Below are 18,555 nucleotides of genomic sequence, written 5' to 3' on the forward strand. Positions count from 1 at the left end.
TTACACTGCGCAAGTATTTCATTGCAAACATATTTATCACTTATTCTAATAGTTTTGTTAAATTTCTTTGGTTCTATTTCTACAGAGTAGCTCTACTAAAAACTAAACAGAAGGTGAGATGTATTTAATTACAAACACAGCCTTTAAAATTGAGTTCTCGCAGACAAACGTTTAGGGAGGTAATTTAAACTAATTTGTTTTAATCGATCGCATGGGCGTGGTACATTGCCTGTAGGCCTGAGTGCCTTTCTTTCTTACAGATTTAATGATTTACTTATGCCGAATAAATTGGTTTCATCTGTAAGTTCTTCGTGTTTAAAAGGTTTTGTTAGTACCTGAGTTTAATTGATCTACCTGGACAGGTGTTTATGTAGGTGGTTTAGTATCCGTATGGTTCTGCATAATGCTCGAAAATGTTTTAAATCGTACTGAAAGTGCCAATTACACAGGCTTTCGAACATTGTATTCTAGTGACAAGTTCAGCAGCTTACCTCAGCGAAGTAGTTGTCCACGTCTCCTTCGTTGAGCTGCTGTCTCCCAATACCCAAGGGTTGCCAACACTAGGTGAAATTAATTTGCTTCAATTTTTTGGGAACATCGTAATAGTAGCCACAATCAAGGTCTAAAAAAGGTAATGCACTTGACCTTCTCCAAGCTCTACTAAACTAAATTTGAATTTTTGGTCGAACAACACTCTGCGGTTAATTCGTCTCTAACCATGATGGCAATCGCCCTGACGGAGACCCTTGCACCCTCGTCAAAAGGTCAACTGTTCCACTGGGATGTCATCTGCATGGATACACTCGCGCAATCGTACCTGATTCGGTGTCCGCCGGGGCCGCAAGTGAAATTAAGATAAACGCATGCACGAGAAGTACAAATACCTCAAGGTACAAAATTTCATCTTTGTCACCATAGCCTTTTAAACTCGTGGCCCATGCAGCGCTGAAGCCCTTAAATTTTTATTAACAATCTGAACAAATCTTAGCCAAGAAACGGGTGACCCTCGCACCAAGAGTTTTTTCTTTCAAAAACTCGCAATTCAACACGGTCCAGCGATGGACGAAGTAACGGGCGATCAAAAATGAGTTGCTGTCGAGTCGCCTTAGTAAGTTCAAATTTAAGGACGATTTCCTATGTAAACAAAAATTCTAAAGGTGACTCGACAGCAACTCATTTTTGATCGCATAGTATATTTATTATAGATAATATTGCCCTCATGATACAAGTATAAGTTGTGCACAACTCTTGTGCAGATAAAGCGCATTTTTTTACCGAATTTGCTTTTGTTTTGGCATCACCAATTGATATATTTCTAGCAGATGTCTCAATCGCCCTTTGTGAGTACCCTATTCCGACAATCCAATCCGTTCTTGAGGTATAAGGGAATATACCTGATCACGTAAGAGGTCGAGTAGGAGGGCTATGGTTGGTAGAAATTAATTCCTTTCGTTGAGACCTTTCATTAGAGTACCGTGAAGGATAAAACTAGTTCCACTCCCCCTCCTCCCCGTACTTTGATAAGAATACAGAAAGAAGGGCAGTAGTTGGTAGAAAACGGTTCCTTTCGCTGAGACCTTTAATTAGAATACAATGAAAGATCAAATTAATTTTTAACCCCCCCCCCCCCCCGACCTCGTCGCTCATTGAAATAATTCGTGGGGGGGGGGCAGCGAAATTTGATGGCCATCCGGCACACCTTCATGCCTTTGTATGACGAGAAAGTGATTTCGTTTCTGTGCGGGGGCCAACTGGAACGTCGTTTGTGAGAACTTTGGGGTTTAGTAAAGGAAATCTGGAGCACAATTTTGATCCTCACGAAATATGTAATGTGGATATCGATTATTTCAAGCAAGATATTCAGTGTTATATGGACAAGCAGCAGATTATCACTATCACTTTGTGAAAGAGGTTTTATTGATGATAATGATTACTGCCATGAGTGCTGGTGGGTAGTACGTTCCACCGATGTTGATTTTCCACAGAAACGATCAATTGATACGTGGTCATCCAAGTTCGAACATTGTATTGAATTTGAATGGCAGTCGGCTCGATATGGGTTTCACGAATGAACTCCTACGTTGTGTAATCGGTTCTTGTATGTGTTGGGACGTGAGACATAATCGGGAAGGGAATTAAATAAAAGACAGAACTTTTGTGCGTAAGAAATGGCAAGAACCAATAAATATATTACGCACACAACAAGGCCATACCAGGGAAACCTTCTACAGGACAAAAACCTCGGCATAGGCCACACAAATACATGAAATAATTCACCTACAGCAATAAAAAATGCAATACTCATAAATAAAACATCTCAAATTGTATGATAAAAATTAGATAATCAAACCAAATGCAATTAAACAAGTTCATAAAAACAAAATACACAAGACATCATAAATGCAGTGGAAAACATGATAAATCAATTCAGTACAAAAACACATCAAAATACCTGTACGATCAATTGAGCTAACACAACTCGTAAAATAATAAAATGCGTGTACATAGGAAACATGTAAATGGTGTGGCTCTACTCTTTATTATCAGATAAAAGAACCATTTTTAATAATTACCTTTTAAAGAGAATTTCTTTCATATGTTGGCGTGACTACGGTTAACATGGTCCATTCTTGGGTTCCAATTTTCGATGTGGAGCATTTGGAGTGGTATGATAGCGGGAAATGCTATTTTCCTCTGCTATTTTCAGATGCCTGGGGTGTTACATACAGATGACAAAAGATTAAATATCCATTTCTTATTGTGGTACAGTTGAAATGAAATGAATTTGTTTTAAAAAAGTACTATAGTGAGGTTTTTAGTCGCTAGCGGTTTTCGTTCTCGAGTTAGATAACTGAGACGCACGGATGGACTGACGTACAAAATGAGCGCAAAAAAATTATCCTAAAAAGGAATAACATAATTAGTAAGTTCTTCTAAAGATGTCAAAGTTGTCATTTGGGTATGTTAACGGTCCGATGCAGTTATTTATAACGTATCAGCTACGAAATATTCAAAATGTCTGCAAAAACTCAACTAAAATTGACGTTATGGCATTGTATAAATCTTTCTTAAGGTAATAACAAATAACTAGGCATGAAACGAAAGGCAATCCAGTTTTTTTCTGGTATACCACATGCGATGCCTTATAGAAATCAAACCATAAAAGATGAAACTCATCAACTCGAATCATTAAATTAAACCTGACTAATGAAAATTGAAAAACAACTTCTGATTGAAAAAAAAAGTAGCTAATAGTCGAGAACAATTAAAAATTCTTTTTATAATTGACATGAATTTAAAACGATCTTAAATGAGCAATATCTATTCATGTCTGCGTTTCGAGTAATGCATCAAATGTTAACGGTGGGGAATTATCAGAAAACGAAATTATAATTTATATACACCTGTGTAGTGACCGACTGTCTGTCAGCAAGAAATGATGGCGCGTCCGTCAAAGGATATCAACTGTTATAAATATTGTATCATAGCTGAACGTCGCCTACCACCCACGATGAACAAACCAGACCCATTTGCAGGAGACGTTTTTTTTTCACGGCTGCATGGAATATTCACTTTTCGCATGCTGCTGGATCGTCAATCGCGTAATCGACCAGCACCATCTCGACATGACCACCTTTTACTTGATACATGTGCGAAATGATGGAAGCTTGAGTGACAGATCAACACTTCGCCCTTTTGTTTCACTTGTTAAATAGACAATACAATGTATAGCCGTCGTTAAATGCAAACATATCCAATTTCTTCCTGAAAAAATTTAATTAAAATTCACGATAACGATGCAAGTTCGTTTATTACAAATTAAATTCTCGATTGCCACACTACAAAATAGCGAAATTCCGATCCCCGGTTATTATTTGTGTTACTCTAACCCCAACTTTTAGCCGTATTTGATTGTTGCCTCCACAATTCTTTGAATCATCTGTGTAACCCTATTACTCTTTTAGAACTCATCATACAAAGTATGGTCTTAATTACCATTAGGAACTCGTACGCCTCATAGTGCAAGCCTGTATTGCAGAATTTTCCGATTTTACCTCATTTGAATAGCCAAAAGTCTTAATGAAGTAAAATTGAACACCTTTTTCGTTGGTATTTTGACAAATTTCCCTAAACGATTATGTAGTGGTTGAATAACTCCGATACATTCCGTCTCAGCCTCCCTACTGAAGTATACGCTTATGGCGTAAGCCCTTTCAGCAAGTGCCGAATGAAATTAAAGGTTCGATTACAATTTCAAAATTGAAGAGTTTGTCAAAAAACCTTCTCCTCCACCTCTGACGTTGCCAAGTACTACGACCAGGTAAACTCCGGAAGGTTAGAATTTGTGTTATCTGATTTTAGGTACCCCAACACAGGGGTGTACAACTGTACATCTCGGATTCTGGTTTTCCTTAAAACTGAATATTGTAATACCCTTCGCGTTTCCAAATAAGGCTTGTCCGGATTAACCTGGCGTACGTTACTTAAAAGGAATCTTCCAAGCGATTCTAACAGCCCCTGCCAGCTAGTTTAACCTTTCAGCAATCACTGAGGATGGTGACAAATCCAAAATACACAAATAATCTACCAGAATTGACGCTACAAATAATACAGATGGGCAACGGCACCGAAACTAATTCAAAATTAACAAGCCTGTACTAATGAATTAAACGGAAAGTTATCTAGTGACGGACAATAAACGAAAAAGTAGTTCTGGTATCTTACCGGGAATATACAGGAATAATTAATAATGTTTTTGAATACGCTGGAATACGATTCTGGTATGGATTAATCTGGAGAATTAATAACTGTCGGTTAGTGAGCTCTGGTAGGTCTCGGGGTGTTCTGATAAAATACAAATTCATGCTTTTATAGGGACAAGGAATAGTACAAACAAAACAAGTAGGGCATTAAAGAAGAGATGTAATTTCAAGGGCATGGGGATTACAGCAGGCGATATCTAACTTAGGGATTTTACAAAACTAATTACAGGGGTTTACTAATATGTCTACTTTATCCATTTCAATACTTTGTTACAGAGCATCGGAAGAATTTTGATGGATCAGATGGGTTTCAACAATTTTAGGCGTCAAAAGTACTATATGAGAAGATTCAGAAAAATTTAAAACAGAGAATTTACACATTTTCAAAAGCTAAAGAACTTCAGTATTCCGAAGCCCATGAACTTAAAGAATCCAAAGAGAGGAACTAAAGGAATTCAAAAGAATAGAATCGAAAACAGAATAAAAACCCCAAGAATCCCAAAAATGGAAGAATATAAAGAGACGTAGGAATCCAATAAATCTTATGGATTGGAAAAAAATGGAACAATTTGAAGAATCGCAATAATTAGAAGAAACTGAAGCATTCGAAGAAATATATACATGAGAGGAGTGTAAAATGTTGAAAGAAACTGTATAAACTGAATTATCCCAAGGGTCGTAAGAATCTGAAAGACAATAAAAGAATAAAGAAAATGGAAAAATAGAAATTGGAATTGGAAAGTTGCGGTAGATTTCACCTGAAGAATCACGAGGATTCGTCGAAATAAAAATCTTTGAATAAATACACATAATCTGAGATCGGATGAATCTGAAGGAACTGGAAAATGTGTGCAATGGTATGCGGTACACTACCCACTAAAAACCTGTCCAGCTAGCTCAAACAAATCAAAATTGAAACCTAGATTTTTTTATGATCCCTACACGTACACCTCCGACTACAAAGAAAAATCCCAATATTGACTTAAATTAATGATTTGAGAAACAATAGCCTCAATCAATTGCCGAAAATTCCAAAAACAAATGTTCATAAAAAAATCTGACATGAAAACTTTATCCGGGTCGCACAACGGATTCGAATAACCACAATTACTCGATTGATAATACCATTTATTCTAAAGGACATGATATGAAAAACAAAAACAAAATTCTTGAAAGAAAGAAAAGCGTACAACGCTTGTTTGGACCCGTACGCAGGCGTTCCACAAATGAAAGAAAAAAATTTTAAAGTAACTTAGTTTTCTTTCTTTTTTAATAATCCTACTAATCTGGTCATACAAAGATTTCCGATAACGAGACACTTCGCACACAAACGCTGACATCATCTGCACAAAACTTGATGACAAACAAAAATAACTGTAGGAATAAATTGCCGGTGGCAAGAGGATACAAACTTTTAATGACAAGAGAAGATTAATTAATCAAGCGGGCGGACTTCTGAAATAAAAAAAACGTACACGCTTTCCAACCGTCACGAACCAGCCCCTTTTTTCTCATGGTCTCCAGTATTTAAAGATACACCACTCCCACAATAAAATAATTTCATTCTTCCGGTATTTACAAATAGAGCTCGAATAATCTCAATTAGATTAGATAACGTTAGCTTCGAAAGAACGCGTCGTGCGTCTCCAATCACGCCGAAAATAACGCGTAACTTATCTCTTCTAACAGCGATAAGAACACATGCGCTAATTAAATTCTGTCAGATAATGACACTTCTTATCGCAAACGACCAAATTTGCCTATATTAAAGCATCTTATCTAAAATGGAATGAATTAGAAAAATAAGAAAATACAAATCAGGAAAAAATGTGCAGTTATAAACAATTCCAAAATGGAAAAACAACTACGAAAATACAAATTCAAATGAAATAAACCAATTCCATGCTTATTCGTATTAGTATCTGAAATATTTCTCATATACATCGTGTCCCGTCATTGTTTTTGGTGCTTAAACTGAAATAACGTCTGAAAGACGTTGTTTACACAACAATTGACAAATCCAGAAGATCGGGAAACCCGATGAAATGGAAGGACAGAAAAACCTGAAGACAGTGAGTTAGAAAATGCAAAGAAGTATTCTGGAGAACCCGAAGCATCCGAAGAAAAAGAAAAGGTATTTATAAAAACTAAAAAAAGATTTCACTTCACTTGAGGGGGTCGGCGAGGTCAATCTATATGTGTCAGAACGCAAATGCAAACCGGTGATCCCGCCCACCACCTCTGGTGATGATCAAAGAACGGCCGCTTTTTCGCTTCTGCGACTTCAATAATTTTCGGTTTCGATTCCGGGTCTAGTATTTTTTTCGGTTGTTAAGAGCTCCAACATAAATAAATAAAAAATATATTATAGGACAGAAAGAATACACAATATTAAAGTCAGGATTAAAGTACAGTACTACTGTACTAGTAATCCGCAATAATGTTAGATGTAAGAAATGTAATCGATTCCGGTTCCAACCCCTCCTCATTTCATCCACCAAAATTTATATCTCCATATCATAGATCCGACTATAGTGACACAATCGAGCCTAATCTGGTTTAAACGTTGTGTAACGGACGAACAGACGAACAATTAGACTACCTCAGGAAAAAAAACGGAAAAATGCAAGGAATTCTGAAAAATTTGGGGGAATAAACAATCGAAAGAATTCCAAGCATCGGAAAGACCTAAGGCAACGAATTGTAAGATTTTGAAAAACTTGAACTTAAAAATGTTTTAAGTATTTGAAGAATTTAAATATTTTAAAAGGGCCAATTGAAGAATCGAAAAAGAAGATTTGAAAAACTTTCAGAAGAATTTACAAAAATTGGTCCATCCGTAGGATCACAAGGGTATAAAAATTAGAAGAAATTTAAAAAAAACCTAAGATTCCGACGTATCTTAAAAATTTGAAGGGTAGGAGAAGAAGAAGAAATTTTGGAAAATATTGACGATGTGAAGAACTTGTTTTTCTCATGATTTGGAATTGGAATTTGGAATCCGAAGTAGCTTAATAATTGAAAGGAATCAGTAGAATCCCCGTGTCTAGGGACAATGACAAAAAATAATTCACAAAAATGGAAGAACGCGACGGATTTAAGGGTGAAATTGCTATGGAATATTCTGAAAGTCGAACAATCTGAAGTAAAATGAATCTGAAGAAATGAGAGATCCTACAAATCTGAGCATATAAAAAATGGCAATTTAGAGAAAACGAATGAAGATAAAATGATGACGAAGGAGCACACAAATCCAAAAAATATTAAATATCCGTAGAATTCGAAGGACCAAAAATTGCTTTCTTTTTATCTATACCTACCGTACCAAATAATAGGCATTTCACAGTTCCTATTTTAAGAATGGTAGTGGCTAAGTTATCTCCTACCGTTTTCCGTGCAGGCATAGCCAAAAAACAAAGTTTAACTTCTAGCAGTGTTCAACTCAGAACCCCAAAAAAACTGTAAAAATCATACAAAAAAATTATGGGCTGCAGTTTTTAGTAATTTTAAAGGGAAGGGATTATGGTTTCGGTTCTGATTACGGTTTTGAAAAAACAAAACGGTTCCGGTACAGTCTTCAATATTTTCTCGGCCCGGTCCAGATTCCTTCCATATTTGTAAATGTTGACGCATATAATCCTTCCTGTAAGGTCGGTCAAGGGTGGTTGTAATAGTTCATTTTCAGATTATTACAGACACTATGAAAACACATTTACAAAATTTGCAAACTGAGCTGCCAAAATGGGCATTTATTAATAGATGCGTGTAATTTCGGCATATAAAATTCATTTGCGTAAACATCGAATCGAATCCAGCCGTTGCAAACTGAGCTGCCAAAATGGGCATTTATTAATAGATGCGTGTAATTTCGGCATATGTCTCGTCTCCAGCCGTTAACTTTCCTTCATGTTCCTTATTCCCGGAAGATATTAACACAACATCGACGAGGCTTTACTGTGGCAGTTTTATTGGAGCTCCAAATTGGATTGCAGCAGAACGTGTCGTCTCACGCCCTCATCCTCCCGAAGAATTAACACCGTATCATTGATCACCGAGAGTAATAATCCACTAATTTGTCCCGTATCGGCTAATAGAAATTGCCAATCCGAGGCACCGTGGGCTATGCATCTGATTTACGGTGGAGAAACGCGCGAATTGACAATCGCGTCGCATTCTTTTAAGCTGGAAATAGTTAATGTCAACTGACGTAACTATCTATTACAAAACAAATCAAGAAAACCTAACTAAGTTTTCCTTAAAACCCGCGCGCGCTTCGCTTTTCCATCAATTTTATTCGCGATGAGAAATTCAATATTCTCTAAAATTTTAGAGCCCACCCTCAAAGTGGATTGAATCCGAATTTATTATGAAACGGTTTATAGCCGCAAATTGTATTAAACTTTTTGAATACGTTAGGTTTTATTGGAAGCGATATATCAAAGAAGACACAGCATACCTATAAGGGAAGAAGAACAAAAAATGTGTTTTCTCTCTCTCTTTCTATAAAAGAGCCTTCCTCAAACAAAGGTTACTCACGTTGTTTTTTGCCATCATTTATGTGTGAACTGTGAAATAGCGTAAAATTAAACAAAAATGCAAACTCACGCCTTCTATTTTGTCGTTCTTAACGAAAATATGAATGGTCCGAGTTTTTTGTTAAAACTGCAACGAATGATTGGGTAAGTAACAAAAAAACCTTCAGTCGCCTTCTTTTTACCAGAAAGTAATTAATAATTTAGTTACTCACTCTGCAGTTGTACGTTTTTATGGATCCTAGTTTTTAGAGTAGGTATATTTTCACAGATGATTATGACCAGTTAATTCGATATACAGGGAATTTAACACCTAATTTCGTAGTATAAATACAAATACTACACTACACAAGGTAAAAAATTATTCTGTGAGGATTAATTTTCTTTGTAAGACTTTTATTTGTTGTTAAATAGACAACTCCTTGGAAGCGTTGGGCACCTTTCATTATACTTATGCAGTTATCACACTGGTCAAAGAAAATAATATACATTTTGGAGAAATCCGTGGAAATTCTTCTTATTAGGCCTTTCTAACTATTTCCTCCTGGGCTTCGATCTTCATGTAACATTATCGCTCCATATATTCCTTGGTCGGCTAGCGCTTCTTCTAATGGCGAGTAATATTATATACATTTATATGTTAAATAGGAATTTTCTGTATTGTATGTTTTATACTAGATGTTAGACGCATTCCATACTGTAACAAGTCGACGGAATAAAGAGTATTATTATTATTATTATAGATGCTTCAGCTTTGGTGAAGGTGATTTTATCAACGGTGAAGCTATTCACAGCATTGTAAAAAGAAGTTGAGCGAAAATGGCATGTTGCTTTTTAACAGACACGCTCATTATTGACGGTTGTACGACATCTTGTATTCTTCTTCGATTGTCGGTCGACGAATGCGCATGTGCAGGCTTAATTCTACTTCTAACTTCGGCGGCTCATGAGCCGCACATAACAAGTGGGAAAACACAGCCGAAATAGTTATATACAAGGCGTGCTAAAGTCTGGTAGTGCAGTAAATATATTTAGGGTTGCGCGGTTTTGTAAGTTGTATTATGAGAGATACAGAATGGTTCCATTAGATGGTTGGCTTCTACAAAATTGTGTTGTTTTCAAAGCTTTAAAGTCGATTGTTTCCGAATGACTTACGAGCTCTTTATTTTTTAATTTCATATTTACTGGATGATTCACTGGCCGGGGAAAATTATCTGGTGTGATATAATTAGCACAATTTTATGTCATTTACGCGACCAAAACATCTATATCTAGTGATACCATGACGGAGCGTGAGCAGCTGGGCGATCTTGAAATCTGATTGATTTTGACTAATGGGTCGTGATCGGCTTCAGTAGGCGCAGTCTATTGGTTAATAATTATTAAAGATGGCCGATGCAACCTAGTAGCGCCATTTTGGGGCGGACGCACGGACGGAGAAATTAGAAGAAATTATTAGAAACCAACGGATCCCATGCTTATCAAACGTACCGCTGTGAAAGTAACTCGCAAATTTTAGTCGTGTGTAATGAGTTGCGTGTGCGTCAGGAATATACAAGTGGAAGGTTACTAACACAAAATATATTCATTGCATGAGATTTTATAAAAACGAGCTCCAATTTCTAGGATTTATTCAATTAAGTAACGATATCGTTACTCATCCGCTGTAAACACATTTGTGTGCAATTAAAACGTTCGATTATGAAATTACATTTCTAGCATGCGGAATTGTTTTATGTTGTTCGTTAGGGATAGATATTTAACATGTAACGAAAGCGCTCGGGGGGCAGATAAAAACTTTTGACTGTAGAGTAAGGAGGTAACTTACTTAGTAAAAGGCAATGCAATTTAGTCGTTGAATAAAGATTGTTGACACCGATTGAGTGGAATAATGTGCAGATTAGAAAATTTTATTAATTATATTCACTGCGAAACCACAATCGGAATATTCACTACAAAGTCAATTCTTTTCAATTAACATTAATTAATTGAATGAGAGATATAGTATTTGCAAGTAGCTATAATCCTATATAAATCTGTGTGTGGTCTGCTGTGAATAAACGCAACCGATGGGGGCAATGATCAGGGAGGGACTGAAAGTTAGGAGTTACATATTTGTGTATGTGCTTTTTAATAAAAATGGAAATTCGGTTGGCAATTATTTCTAATTGAAAATGGATATAAGTTTGTTAATTGCTACTAGTAAATTATATTAACTTCTTAACTGAAAGAATTAAATTCCTTTTATTCCTCCCTTTTAAATGTTACATATTTTAATTTTATCACTTCATGCATATGCGTTGAATTGTTTCAAAGAAAGTTGCAGTGGTTTGAGGTTGGTTTTAAAATGTTTACTAACGCTGACACTAAGGTGAGTGCCTTAGATGTTGGTTTTGTAAGAAACAGATCTAGGCTATACTACGTCTATTCTAATAAAGACATTATTATTTTGTCAATCGCCCCATCGAGCCTCCAACTTGGTTCTGTAAACCACAGCCTATTTCAACCCCCAATACCATTTCGTGTTAATAGTAGTTAATAGGCCCTGTGTGACAACACATAGAAGATCCTCATTATTTGTTGCTAAGCGAGTTGCCAAGTAAATAATATGTAATGTCAGAATAATAAAAATAAAATAAAACTATCAAGTCAAGAAGCGTATTTTTATTAAATAAGAGTGGTTTTTACGGGTAGTAGAATCCATTCTCAACATTTTGCTTATTTCATAAAAATACGCTTCTTGACTTGATAGTTTTATTTTATTTTTATTATTCTGACATTACATATTATTTACTTGGCAACTCCCTTAGCAACAAATAATGAGGATCTTCTATGTGTTGCCACACCCTGAGTACTGTCATTATGCGTTCGCTCTTTAGACCGAAATTAAAAGGGACAAGGTCGACGAAAAAGATGTGAGCATATGCTCTCCTCCCGGCCTACAAAGCCATTATATCATTTCATTATTAAAATCTGCTCCAAAAGATAGAGTCGGTTGAATTCGTTGCATTTCGGTACAAGTTCGGTCAGATAGGAGTAGAAGAGGTGGCAGTAGTGTAACTTTGTGTTCAGTATTTAAGGAACCTCGATTCTGTGTTTGAAATAAATAATTCTGTAAGCTGTCCTTCGATGCAGCCCTTATTGAGTTTAGTAGCAATTTGACCACAGCTTATTCACATTATTTTATTCGGATGTGAAACAACGAAACATTGGTTCTTACTAATGCATAACTTTGAATCTTTCAGCATAAAGTTTTTAATTCTTCAATTTATCAAGACATTTGATTATTGATATAAAATGCCATTTGATTATTCTGGAACACCCATACGCTTTCTAATTGCCAAGGGAGATGGTCTCTTCCACGGTGTATTTATTGTAAAAGGTTTGTGAAGATTTTAAATGAAAAGAGTTCATTTCTTAAATTTCTTTAATTTCCCTTGTCTCTGTGCTACTTCAAAAAAATGAACTGGTAGACCATGACCACCACTAAAATTGTAACTTAAAATACCACAAGACACAACGTAAAATCTAGGATCCTAGCACTATCATCTAGATTCTAGTAGGCCTGAGTTTGAGAAAAGGTAACAGGCATTATGTATAATAGACAAGTGCAATTATTCTTGTTTCAGTACAGTGCTTACCTTCACTAACCTATTGATGCATGATCGAATTGATTTTGTTGCTGTTGAGAGGTTCCACCCTGTATATACAACTTACGACGATGCACACATTTTTGAGAGTTGGCAACCATGCAATTTCTAGGTGGGAAAAAGCTGCCTGCGCTATCTAAAAAGCACGAACGGGGGTTACGTTTGGCATCTTGTCTTGAATGGCGGTCGTGAACGCGTCGCTCCATAAATGTTTGTTGTTATTTAATGCAGGTAGTAATGTTTGAATTTCTTTATATCGTATTTGTGTTTTGTATGCCACATTTTATTTTTTTTGTGTTTCAATCTTTGTTTTTGAAATTTACTTGGTTTAACCGCAATGCAGAATCACATATGTGATACCGTTATGCTATTGTTTGTAAATGTTTAGGTTTTTGATGTGTTTGCTTAATTTATGTTTATTGATGTTGATTACTTGGTCTTGTCCCTGAAGTAACATTCATATAAGTTTTGATCATTTTATTTGATATTTGGAAATTACTGATTCGTTTGATGTATGTACTGACTTGTTGTTTGTAACTAACAATTTCCTCCGTGAATGAAGCAGTCACGGGGGTGGTAAAAACTGTAGTCAAAATTGAGTTACGACACCTAATTCCGTGATTGTCTTCGTCATTCAACTGTAGGCTCGAAACCCCGAAACCAGGGGCGGGTTACCTATCTTACAGGAGCGGGATTACGCTAATCAAAGCTCTTCAGTTTAGAATCTATGTTCGATAAATGAGTTACCATTCGTAATTTCCACATATCTTGTTTTTAGTTAAATTTGCCTGCAAGGCCATGTAATTTTCCATCTTGCTTTTAACAAAAGGACTTTATTGCACCAAAGATGAGTCACATCCGGTGTATTTCACCCTTTCTCAGAATTTTGGTACCTGCTTACCTGACCCATAATTCCCAAAACTTGTTTTTAACCTATATGTTACCTCTTGAAGTTTACCTGCTACTTTTTGCGATGTTATAATTTTATGTTACGCATTCACATCATTACAAACAATTAATTTTACTACACAATTTAATATTAATTTGACGGCTGGTTTTTTATTGGTAAGTTCTTTTTTTGCCAGCCTATTTCTATTTTGATTCGGTGAACTACCATTTTCAAATTTTATTTTTGCAATGTAATTTATTTCGACTTAAATTTCCGAGCTTTCACAATCTTAATAATTGGGATCCTTATTAAACAAACTTTGGAGGGAATAGTCATTCGGGTGGCCATTTTTAAACGTTGCCGAGTTGACTTTATTTTCGTGTTCTTGTAGTGTGAAGTCAGCGTAGAACCTGGGGGTTAAGTACACTGCAGTGTATAAATGTGAATGTTTTTTCTTTGTGTTAGAGTACATTCCTGGAAGCGTAGGAGCAGAACTCTCCTCAACAAGTTAGCTGGTAATTATGTATTTTTGAATTTTTAGAAATTTAATTAATTTTACTGAAATTATTGGATTTTTGTTCAGGGAAATAGAAATATAAATAGAAAAAATTGTATCGCTTTTCAGTTCCAATTATTTAAAAAGAATGGGTGGCGCTCAAGGAGGAAATTTACGAAGATTTTATAGTCGAAGGAACATAACAACTGTGGAGTATCTCATGCCCTATTATACTTTATCATCCCTGAACTAGTTAGCCGTTTATGCGGCGGGTTTTGAGAAAAGCAGAGCCATGTTAACTCACGTGACAAATGTCGATTATGTCGCTTGCATTTCTACCCTCGCATTTAAAATGTTATTCCTAGACCATAAGGTGGCTCATACATATTTGCTTTTGATCTTCAGAAATCCACAGCTGTAAATTTACCCATGTTGCTGGGCGAATTTAAATTTATAGTTTCTGGTGTGCCAAAATTTCATCCCAACACAACATGGAGAACAATTCAACTCACAGATACGATCGGACTACAGAAAAAATTAATTTAGAGCTTCAGATCTGTGAAAACTGTCAAGATTTTTGCAACAAAGCATGTCCATTTGAAGTGTTATGTGGGGGAAAATGTCATACAGTAGTGCTGAAACTTCACAGCGGTATTGGTCCTGTCATACTAAAAACCAATAAAACTGAAAGATAGATAATGACTTTTAATTGTGGTTGCAAAATTAGCAAATGATCGAGTTAGCACCTTAAAAACTCAGGTATTTCCCTAACTAAGAAGTGTATACTTGTATGTACTGCAAATAATATGAATGAGACACATTCCTTATTTTAAAGTTGATATTGTATCTCTGCCGAGGGTTGAAGTTTAATTTAGTAAATGTATTGCTGTTTGAGATCGTATCTCAGCCACTTGAAATCTTATATTATTTTCTAGGGTCTTTGAGTAGTTTTGTCTGAATTGTGTAAATGTTTATTATTCGTTTCGGGAGTAGCGTTATTAAAAACGACAAGCTTCCCCATCTGAGAACGTGACAGAATTCTGTCTCGGCATGAGCATGAAAACAACGCCAACGTTTATGTAAATTACTCTCTCTACATCGCCCTCTTCGTAAGATTTCATTACTGAATGTAGAATTCAAATATCCGTTCCTATAAAAATAATTTGAGTGTAATTACGATCGCGAGATGGATAACCGAGCTCAGCGTGCAATTTTCCAATAACGAAGCAGTCAAGAAACCGGACAGCGGTGTGACGTCGTTAGTGAGGGGTCAATTAGGAAAGAGAGTAATGAAACAGTAACTCTGTAGCGACATCACCGGGGGGCGGTCCGCCCTCGCCGCGCATATCCTAGATATTCATTCTTGTCGACTTTATAAGGCATGCATATTATGATTGAGAAGTTGCATATAACGGGCGCAGCTTCCCAGAAGATACGTGATCGACAGTCGGATAGAATTGCCTATTGTAATGGATTATGGCATAATGAAAGTCATTAAGCTCCCGTAGCGGGCCCGCACGGCCGCGGTAGCACCACCAACTATGCTTTCAACTGATTTATTACTCAAAAAACATATAAACATTCCGACGAGAAATTTAATTAATTATTTTCAACAACCCTCTGGAAGAATTCGTATAAAAAGTTTGCTATAGTACTTGGAAATGTTAAATTTTAACAGAGCTCTTTTTTTAATTGCGATTCAAAGTTCTACGAATTGTAATGGAGGGGCGAGCGCAGTTAAGACAGTAATGAAAACAAAGAACCAATTTAAATGAGCTTTTATTTTTGCATACACTGTGTAAGAGATGTCCCCGATAGCTAGTCGAACTCGAAGTCGTCTTGGGTATCTGAGATGAATCGTTTTAAACGTTGTCCTTCTGAACGGTAGCAAGGCTGTATCGACTCGTAAAGATCCTATTAGGAGTTCTGCTACGTCATTCTCCCAATTAATGCGTCCACCACGACGCGAATCGTTTCCATTGTCCAACCATCGGCGGGAGATCGAAAATTTTCTGAAAGAAATATATTAATAATATTTTCGGTTTATCGGCGTAGAATGATTTTTAATATCGAACAAAATTCTAATATTACACAAGTCATCGAAGCTTACATCCTGTGATTGATGATATTGTATACAGCATTAATTTTTGTCGGTATCTAGAATTAGCCATGCCTGAAGGCAATAACTCTATGAATTGTTCCTTTTTTTCCCTGTCGCTTGTTTCGGTTATTTCGTCTCACAACATTTTGTAACCGTATAATTACTTACACTTTTTGTCGCCGACTATAAATAGAAAAATAAATAGTAAGGAGGAACTTTCTGTACAATTAAGACGACATATTCTGCGTTTTAAAATGCTTCTGGAAAATAATGGAATACTGTTACTGTTATTTTTGTTACAAAGACGCCTGTCAAATAAAACGTATTTTTAGCACATATGTATTTACTCTGTAAGTAAATAAAGTCACGTAAGTACTTAACGTTGCTGGTTCTAAAGGATCTGCTCACTATCATATTATCGGATATAAATTTAATTTCTCAGTTACATCCCTCATATTTATAGTTTCTCACAAACGATTAAATTCCCCTTTATAGGCAGCTGGTGCATCGAATAAAAACTTAATTTTTTGATCGTGCTAATGTGGTACCTATATTTCGCTTTTACCTTTACACTATCAATTTGTTCTATCCACTTATATGAATCAATATAACAAAATAATATTCGTTTTCGTACTGAAATTTAACTGACATTGACTGTAAAGTGCAAAGAAATATATTTCATTTTTTCCTTGTCCTTTCCTTATGGAAAAAACATTTTGCAGCCCTCTCTCGCAATACCACCATTTGGTGACATATACGAATATTTGGGAGATCGGGCCCGTTATTTAATTAAGTTAGAATTTATTATAGTCCCCTATTAAGTGTCGAAATATATTTCAGACCGAGGATTGTAAAAATTTAGGATGTTAGTTTGATCTATGTGGGCTGATGGCCTCCCAATAGCTGAGTCTCTCAGGCACTGTGCCATGGACCCTAGAGCTACCATATTTTGACGACAAATTTTTCATTATTAATAATTCGCCACAATCGCATTTCTAAAGCAATTGGCGTCCATCAATGACAATAGTTTTTCTGATAGGTTGTCCACAGAAGAAAGAGATGTACATTAACATTTTGTACACTCTCTACAAAGTAACTGTTTCAAGAGTTAGTGACCCCCTCCCGCCTTTCTAAAAAGTTATCAACGAACTATGATTAGTCTATAAAAAAAATCAGCTTCATTCATCCAACGGTAACCTAGTTATATCCGTAGAAAGTTCGTGAAAAACCGACTAAGAATTGGTTTTTTACGGAGTTATCAAATGTGCGCGATTTTTTTAAATATTTTTTTAAGGGCCCTTATCAACGCTTTCATTTGGTGTATAACTTATTTTCTCGAAAAACAACCTTTCAGAATTGGTACCGCAAGAAGTACCCGCAGCGCCTTAAGTCACATGACCTGAGGCGGCAGACGATCGATTTTAGCATACTCTGATAGGGCAAAATGGAACTGCATCGGTTAAAATTTTGATCATTCTCGTTCAGTGGATTTCGTGCTAGCTCCCCTACTAAGAGTTTGCATACTCCATTCGGCTCAAGAGCTTTTCAGCTCTTCCTTTTATGGATCAGAATATGTGTACCAATTTGGTCAAATCGATTTATATTATACAATTTGGAAAGAATTTTCAAAATTTCCTATATATTTCCACACTGATCACACTTTTCTGTCAAATTTTTCTCTCATAATTCCACCACTTCTAATATATTTCTTAATTTTTCAATTTTCAAATTTCATGACCTTTTCTACACCGACTCCGGACATTTTTCACATATTTATGAAACAGGTCCGAGAACAGGTCTATAGTTTTTTTACAAATTTTAAGTAATTTTGAAAGCGTTGCCAATTATTTGAAACATTTACAAAATTTCTACTCATTTCCCATACATTTCCAAAATATATACACTACATATTTCTAAAGCATTTTCAAAATTCTTGAAACCAAATTTTCCTGCACTTTTTCAACTTGTTTGAAACTTTTCTGACAAAATTTGCTACACAAATGTTTCTAAAATAAAAAAAACATTTCTGCAATTTCTCAAACATTTCCAAATGTACTACACATTTTTAACACACTATTCTATATACAGGCTGAGCATAAATTGTTGAACGCATTTCATAGCTGA

The 18,555-nt window shown here is 35.8% G+C and overlaps 1 long non-coding RNA gene across 1 annotated transcript in view; it reads right to left on the bottom strand.

The window, feature by feature from the left end:
* Positions 1-16,093: 16,093 nt before the first annotated feature.
* The window catches only part of LOC116172106, a 95,991-nt gene continuing 93,529 nt past the window's right edge, over positions 16,094-18,555 (bottom strand). The window contains exon 3 of the long non-coding RNA XR_004145584.1: positions 16,094-16,342. This is a non-coding gene — a long non-coding RNA (uncharacterized LOC116172106). The remainder of the gene's footprint in view (positions 16,343-18,555) is intronic.

This window comes from Photinus pyralis, unplaced genomic scaffold (genome assembly GCF_008802855.1).
Source record: "Photinus pyralis isolate 1611_PpyrPB1 unplaced genomic scaffold, Ppyr1.3 Ppyr1.4_LG5, whole genome shotgun sequence".
Taxonomy (NCBI): Eukaryota; Metazoa; Arthropoda; class Insecta; order Coleoptera; family Lampyridae; genus Photinus; species Photinus pyralis.